Source organism: Solanum pennellii, chromosome 11 (genome assembly GCF_001406875.1).
Source record: "Solanum pennellii chromosome 11, SPENNV200".
Lineage (NCBI taxonomy): Eukaryota > Viridiplantae > Streptophyta > Magnoliopsida > Solanales > Solanaceae > Solanum > Solanum pennellii.
Window position 1 is genome coordinate 60,777,032 of NC_028647.1, and position 8,864 is coordinate 60,785,895.

The 8,864-nt window shown below is 31.6% G+C and overlaps 1 pseudogene; it reads right to left on the reverse strand.

Moving 5' to 3' along the window:
- Positions 1 to 5,237: 5,237 nt before the first annotated feature.
- Positions 5,238 to 8,432, reverse strand: LOC107004303 (annotated as a pseudogene).
- Positions 8,433 to 8,864: the final 432 nt, after the last annotated feature.

Consider the following 8,864-nt stretch of genomic DNA (forward strand, 5'->3'; position numbering starts at 1 on the left):
AAAAATAATTGATTTATATTCATATTGTATCATGTCGAGTAATTTGAATTCTTCATGATTTTGGCTGCAATGGTGACTTGATGGAGATGATGGAAATTTGAATTTTAAAAGTTGTGGATCTGTTACAAATTAGGGTGGATTGATAAAAATCACTTATATTTGAATCGTGAAATTTAGAATCAATTTTAGGTTAATTTTTCTACTAAAGTGCAACAACCAACTATTTCCTTAATAGGTGCAACTGCCAACTTTTACAATGTATCACATATAATTTAGCCGGATGAAATTTATGTATCCAGATGACTTTTATTTTAAAAGACTTCTGTAAAATAGAAAAAAGTAGAAATATGATGTAATTTAGATTTTATACAATGCGATTTATTAAGTTATACATTATTTTTTTATTTAATAATTAGCTAAACTTTGAGTAGTTCTAGAAGTAATCTATATATTAATTAGAGGGCCAAAAAGTCCCTATTGTTCAATATTAATTATGATTATTAATTTCTTCTTCCGTTTTATTTTATATGTCACATTTTTATTTTGCTCATATATTAAGAAATAATGTAATTTTATCCTTCTACCCTTATTTAATCTTTTGTCAAGTCAACTACTCTACATACCTTTTTACCTTTTTATAAAGGTCTAAAAATAAATTATCTATAGTAAACACACGAAATAGTTTAAGGGATCAATATCTATTATAGATACTTAAAAAAGTAATTTTTACATAAATAGTAATATTTTCTGTTGAATTTATTGTGATGAATGCTTCACGCCTGCTTATAAGAGTTAAATTCCAATAAAAGATCTCAATTATTGCCTAGTATAAACTTGTAAAGAGATTCTTTTTGTATATTTTTTTCCATTTATATTTGAAAATTTTCATAAATAGATCTTTTAAAAATATTGTTACATTTTGCATTATTGAGTTACTCTTGAATATTGATATTCAATATTGAATCATGCTATTTTTTTTTATAACTATTCATTATTAATTCATTAAAAGAAAATCTCTATGTTGGATGTATTATATCAGGAAGCACTTCATATCCGAAATATAACAAGAAAAAAATAAATTACATTTATCATTTACACTTTATTTATTTTATAAAGTATTTTTTCAGGTTAATAAAATGTTAGCCATTTATTGAAATACAATACCTTGAATTTGTTATCACAAATCTTATTTATAAAGATAATATTTAAGTAATTTAATTCAAGGTCCTAAAATAGTAGGCAAAGTTCTAGAAAAACAAAACAAAAAAAAATATTCTAACTAAAAACTTAAAAACTAGAAAGGAATTTACTGGATCTCTAATGTCACAACAATGCAAATTAAATATTCATTGTGATCTTTTGAGACATTAGTTTTCTAATGGTTATAAGAATGCGTTTGCATAAGAATTACACTTAATTGTAATTAGAAATATAGAAATTAAAATTCAAATTTTGAAAAGAACATTAAATGCATTTTCGTATTTTTTTTTGTTTTTCACTCGGTGTATAGAGCACATATTGGATATCCGATTATATTCGGATCGCGCACTGCAGGCTCATTTGGAGATGGCGCTCCTAACAGAATTTTCTTCATACCTTGGGGTCGAACCCGAGACATCTGGTTAAGGGTAAAGTACTCCCACCAATGCACCACAACAGATGTTGGTAATCCATTCTTGTGTCAATATAAAAGAAAATAATGGAATTTGATATTTTTGAAAATAATATTTATGTTAATATACAAGAAGATAATGAAATTTGATATTTAAAAAACTTGAAAAAAATCGATACTCAACACACTCATACTCACTACTATTTTCAAGAATAAAATACATCTACACATCCATTAAAAAAATGTACGTAGAATTAATCTTTAAATTATAAATTTACAATTTACCATCTAAAAAAATGATTTGAGTGAATACAAAAAAGAAATCCTACTTAGAATTTTATCTTAAAATTATGACATATTATAAATTTTGACTTTAGAGTATTGATTATATTGAGTGATGATCACAATTAAAATCAAGCACCTAGCTAGATCGGGTACCTAACAAATATAATCCAAAATTTGTATATTTCAGTCTGCAATTTAAAATTAGAAATTGTATATGCTTATTCAAGCTATTTGTATACAATTTATAAAAAAAAAACCATAATAAATTACTCTGTTTGTATATTGACAAGCGCAATAATTCTGAAAAATCCTTATATGTATAAAAGCAGAATTTTTATATACTTACCTTGTTTGTATATTTGCAAACAAAATATACAAACGGATGTCACAATCAAAAAATGGACTTGATGGAACTCGTCTTATCTAACCAAGACAAGTCAGCCTAAAACTAACCTATTACAATAAAATGCGAAAAATTTACCATCAACTTAAATTACACCCAAAAAATATGGTTGTCACGTGTACAAGCCTCTAAAGTATTACAATTGAATTAAAAGAAAATATACGTCTCGTATGTCATTGTTTCTAGAGTAGAACAAAATCATAAACAAGAGTAAGAAGGTCTGCTAAGATGGCAAACAACTACCTCACAATTCTCCAAGAAGCCTGAGAAAAAAAAGAGAATATATCACAAAGATTCGCGCTAGTAACCTACAAAAAATTGTAGAAGCAAGGGGAGAGTACCAAACCAAATGGTACTCAGCAAGTAAACCTATAAACACAAGCTAAGGGGATGAAATACGGGTACTCCTACCACCCCAACCGAACCTCCACAACTACAACCTGCATAAAAATCAGTCCAACCTAACAACTCACAATTTACATAGCATATAGTTCAACAACAACACTTAGACAAATTACATATCCTCAACAACAACACTTTAACAAATTACATATCCTCAACAACAACACTTTACAAATTACATATCCTCAACAATAAGCTCAGTATTAATCAATCACAAGTTTCACATAAAGACATTCACAAGATCACCAAAACACAAAATCAAGTTCACTAATGATAATTAAGTATGTGCAATGCAATGGAATGTAATTTCAAGTATAATGATGCATGTCTAACCTAGTGATACACACCCGCTGTCTCTCAGTCCTGACCTATGTGGGACATATATTTACATGCATCCATCGCGGGGTGTGACACGATCCTCAATAATAGTAACCATCGCGGCGTGCTATACGTCCCTCGAAATATAGTATCCATCGCGGCGAGCGATACGTCCCCCGAAATGGTATATCCTCTTTAATTTCTTATTCTTTCTCAATTCACATAAGACTTTTCACAACCATGTCTCAGACCCATGCAAATGACATGTTCATACACATATTAAGGAGATAACCATTTACATAATAATGCAGAACTCACAACAACACAGTCATTCAACAAGCCTTTCAAACCATTCTCAACATATCACACACCAACGATTAATCACATTACCTTTTATTACCCATTTTTCATCAATAGAATTAATCAATACATACAAATCAACTCATCACCAAGTCCCATTACTCCCAAACACATATTACAAGGAAATACACGAATTTCATACACTTAATAAGGATTCAGAAATTCACTTGCCTCGAATAATGGAATGATCACTTTGGGACTTGAGCTTCCCCATTTCATTGGACTTCCAAAATAGTACACTCTATTAAATTAAATAGTCACAATAAGATTTCAAAACTCACAACAACCATATTACTATTGTCTAGTTTAGACCCGAAATTTGTTCAAATTTATAGTCAAGTTCATAGATCTTGAAATCTCATATTTTTTAAAATTTCAAGCCAAAGATTAAGTCATTATTCCCCAATGTCATAAATCTAATAATATTCATATAACATAACACATATACTATTTAAATATTTATCTCAATATATCATAACCTTGAACTATGATGTGATAATATAAGAAACCAATGTGAATCCAGTCGAGTTATACTAAAACGGTACTTAATCTTCAAACAAGGACCATCCAGTACCTTATTTCACCATTACCTTTTCTTTCTCCATAACCAATTATGATTACCCCATTGTTTCTCATCATTACCAAATCAATTGCCTGCTAATTAAAGAAACCTTTCCATCCTTAGCACTTACTTGCATGTGTATATACAATTTTCTCACGCTTTATACAAACAGAAACGCAATTTATACATTTCGCTTCTGTTTGTATAAGTGAGAAAGGCGAGGGGCCAGATCTGGAAGAGGGGAGAGAGGGGAACAAAAATATATGTATTTATACAATTTTCTTTGCTTTGTACAATTAGAAATAATTTTTATACACTTGTGTTTGTATAAAAAGTGAGGAAGCGGGCGAGAGATTGGAGGAGAGTGGCGAGCGAGATATTTGGGAGAGAGGAGCCTGGCAATTTTTTCGCAAACGTTTGCTATGGAGCACAATTAAATCAAACCCTAGCTACTCCATTTATTTTAGGTTATTAGTTTGCTAGTATATACAATTTTCCCTTTCTTTTATTTGTTTATTATTTATTTATTGATTGATTTTCCTTTTCTATTATTATTAGCAACAAAATAATCCTTTATTAAATTCAAAAATCATGTCACTCATTATTATAAGCCATAAATTATTTATAAAACCTACTCAAAAGGTTAGTAAAAAAAATAATAGAGATAAGTGGTTGAAACACACCTGAACTATACCTTATTTTTGAGTTTCATACCTTAACTCTCAAAAGTGTGAGAAACATACGTAAACTATTACACTTTAGTTTGAGAAACACACCTCTGTGCTGACTGGACCAAATGTGTGTATACACACTCTTTTACGCGCGTGTAGCCTTTTTTTCCGTCCACATGGCTTCTTCTTTCTAATAAAATAAAATATAAAAAACACACCTAAACTATATAATTGTTTGAATTTCCTACCTAAACTATTAGGAGGGTAAGAAACACACCTAAACTATCTTTCATAAATTTGAGAAACACACCTTAAATATGTTACACTGGTTGCTTAAGCTTGCTCAAAAGTGACTAATATTTGTATATCAAAGATTTCATACAAGGAAACCGCGATGTCATACAAGGAATTAGAGTTGCTTAAGCTTTCTTAAGTGACTATTTAAACAACTATGAGTTGCTAAGGACAGAGGTCAACAAAGCATTTTTAGTAGCTCAAAGTAGAAAATTGATTGGCTCTAATTTGTATAGTATAGAAGCACTGAAATCAAGTAATTCTTCAATTTGCAGAGCAACCTACAACGATATTAACTACTTGGGCTGCAAAATAAGTAACCGTGTTTAGTAACATCAAAATACACAACCAAAATTTAATATCATCCTATTCACAACCAAAATTCAATATCATCCTATTCACAACCAAAATACAGGACTTAAGAACATTTCGAACCACATGAAAAATCAGTCACCATGTTTAGTAGCTTACAATAACTACTTGGGCTGCAAATTAGACACCGTGTTTAGTTATATCAAAATTCAAAACTAATAGTTGATATCGTCCTATTCACAACCAAAATAGGCGACTTAAAAATAGTTCGAGCCACATGAAAAGTCGGCCACATCATCCCTAAACACCTTCAGTTCATGATGCACCTTGTGATGAAGTTTGTGACGTGATGTTCTTCTGTCTATGCAAAGCACTTTTATGTTGAAGTTGACTTCCCGTGATAGCACTTTTCCCTTTCCATTTAAGACCTTTACTTGGTGCATACCAAGGTCACCGGTGACAACAACCGAATTTATCAGTTTCTTGTGTGCTCCGCTCTTGATTACCCTGCTAATAGATCTTCTTTGTTGTAAAGTAATAAAGAATCGTTCAATTATTATTAAGAAGTGTAATCAAGAATAAAAGTTTATTAACTCTCGTTTTTACCTCAGCACAAATTAAACCATCTTTGCTCACAAATACTCCATGACCCACTACTCTTGGCCTCTTAAATGCATCATTTGCACCTTATATATTACCACTGCCACTTTGCGCTATTGCTTGAAATGGTTCAGAAGACTGAGATTGTTGCATTGCTCGAGTGGGATGAGATTTCTGCTTGCCACTTCTTTTACTACTGGCGGATGTTTGTGATGTAGCAATACCCTATGCAAAGACTAATTTTGAAACGATTAAAGGTATTAATACACTATAAATAAACGTTTATACAAATCAAATGTACCTCTGAAGTGGCTGAAGGTTTGTTTGGACATGTTCTTATATTGTGACCTTTTGACTTACAAGCGGAGCAAGTCATGGTTTTTCCTCTCTTTGGAAGCTTTCCAGAACTTGGTACCTCTCCAAGTTCCTTTTTTCTTTTTTTACCAGGCCTTCCTGGCATTTTCCTAACAGGAGGTGGCTCAACTTTTGGATTCGATGTCTCGGGTCACATCTTCATGTTTGTTACTGGTTGTAAAAAATGTGTATAAGCTTTCAGATAGGTTTCCTTTTTCTACCACTTACAAACCGAGTCAAGGAGATTAGCTTCATTGTGATGTATAGCTGCTATTGCATGTGCACAAGGAATTCCATTCAATCCCCAACTTCTACAAGTGCAAGTTTCTTGAATTAGGTTAACCATATGTATATATGGACTATCCTTGACTTCATACCCAATATCACTATTCCAACTAATTTCCACCCTCATTGACTTCTTCACATTTTTATTTAGCACCAACATTGCCATTGGAGATATGTCATGACTCCAACTATTTACAAATGTTATCACTTTAGTGAATCTATTCATTACATTTTTCCTTATTTCTTCAAGCATACTGATGATAGTCTTGTGCCTAGCACCCAACACCCAAGCATTGAAACATTCAGCCATATTAATGTCCACAGTATCACATTTTGAGGATGTCCTAAATTGTGCTTCGTACCATCTATTAGGATTGAAGTTTACCAAGTCATTAGAAATATCTTCACCTAATTGTGATAATTTATCCAAGTTCTTCCTGAGTTCAGCTTCAAATGTTGATCTAGCACAAGCCTAAAACCTTTTTCGTTTCTCAACACCTTTCCAGTTTTTTGATCAGTTTGCAAGTATATGCCTTGCACACATTCTTTGTTCACATTCTGAAAGCAACTCCTGAATAGCTAAATATAATCCCTGAAAAACTTATGTGGTTAAAATCATTCAAAATAATAACTAAAATATATGGTGAAGAATCTGCACAACTAAGACTAAAATCACTTAACAACTAAAGCTAAAAGGGATGAAAATAGTAGCTAAAAAGAACAGTAGCTAAATAAGTTAAATAACAAAGTACCACTAGCGTATCTAATTTTGTGGACAAGATAGAATGTTGTTATGAACTACCAAAAGGTCCTTTACAAAATGCTGAAATTAGTAGCTAAAAATTACTTATAACACATCAGCTAAAAAATCATGAAATCAATAGTTAAAACTGAATGATAAGAGACGAAAATAGAGGTTTAAAAAGAGCTTAAATTAGTAGGTACAATTAATTAAAAATGTTAACTGAACTTGTTAAATCAGTAGCTAAAGAAGCTGAAAATATCAGCTAATATAGGCTAAAAAACCTGAAATCAGAGGCTAAAAGTCGTACCGTTTGCATATCACTTATAATAGTCAATCCTTCTCCTTCATTATTAATGTCCAAATCAGATTTCAAGTTTCTCAAAAATCAAGTCCAAGTTTCTCTACTTTCAGTTTCAACAACAGCTCATGCTATTGGGAACATCTGATTATTCCCATCCTTCGCAATAGCAACAAGTAGTTGGCCTTTAGATATTCCCTTCAAAAAGCGACCATCTAACCCAATACACTTTCTATAACCCTCAATGTATCCTTTTATCAAAGCTGAAAAACAAATATAAAAGGAATGAAAGAGTTATTTTCCATTGTCACAATTTGTCACTTTCACCACACAAGTGCTTCCTAGATTTGATTCAAGAAGCATATCTATGTAGTCATAGATTCTACTAAACTCAACAACATGATCACCCATTATCTTTTTCAACACCATTTTTCTGGCCTTCAAACACACGAACTTACCAACATACAATTCCATGTCTGTTCTGGCCAAATCTTGTATTTCTCATCCCTTTATGCGAGGTTGAGAAACAATTCTACTTTTATAGTACTTAGCCAAAAATTTATAGTTGCACATTGTGTTGGTATTGGTTATATAACACTTATGTCTAGGATTGTAGGTTTTTATGATGAAATCAGAAGATTTGAAATCTTTGCTTGCATAAAGTATCCAAGGACAACCATTAGCTTTGCATTTCACTTGGACCCTTCTTTGATCATTGTGGATCTTCTCCAGTTGAAAACCTCTCTCAATTGCATACTTGCTCAAAGTTTCTCTGAATTTTTTCACATTTTGAATACCATGTTAAGTTTCCACACAACCTTTGACCATGTTGGATCATATGAAACCCTCTTGTCCTTCATTCTTGCCCTTAAAATGTCAGATTTTTTCAACATCTATTTCCCCCTCACTTTCACTTTCAAAGTTGTCGGCATCAGAACTGTCGTAAAAAGGCTCATCACTTACTATCTTACCAGTAAAAAAATTTTTGGGTTTATCAATGTCTTCAAAACCAGGATCTATGCCAAGTTCTCCTAGAAAACACTCAACAATCTTATTTTTTTTCTTGGCTCTTTTTTTTTTAAAATATGCTTTCAAATCCTTCTTAACTATACTCAGCTCTTCATGAATATCACTCCCATAACCATCCTCGTCACTAGAAAAGTCAACATGCTCATCACTTTCAGCATCACTATGCACAATAGTTTCTACTTCATCTTCCTCTGAATCTTTATGTTCACTAGAAAACTTAAATTCATCTTCAGCTTCGTTTGTATTTCTACTGCCATTTTCTATCAGATTTGCTTGTTGGACTTCGACAATTTGATCTCTACCATCAATAAGTGAATTTTTTTACGTAAAGGTG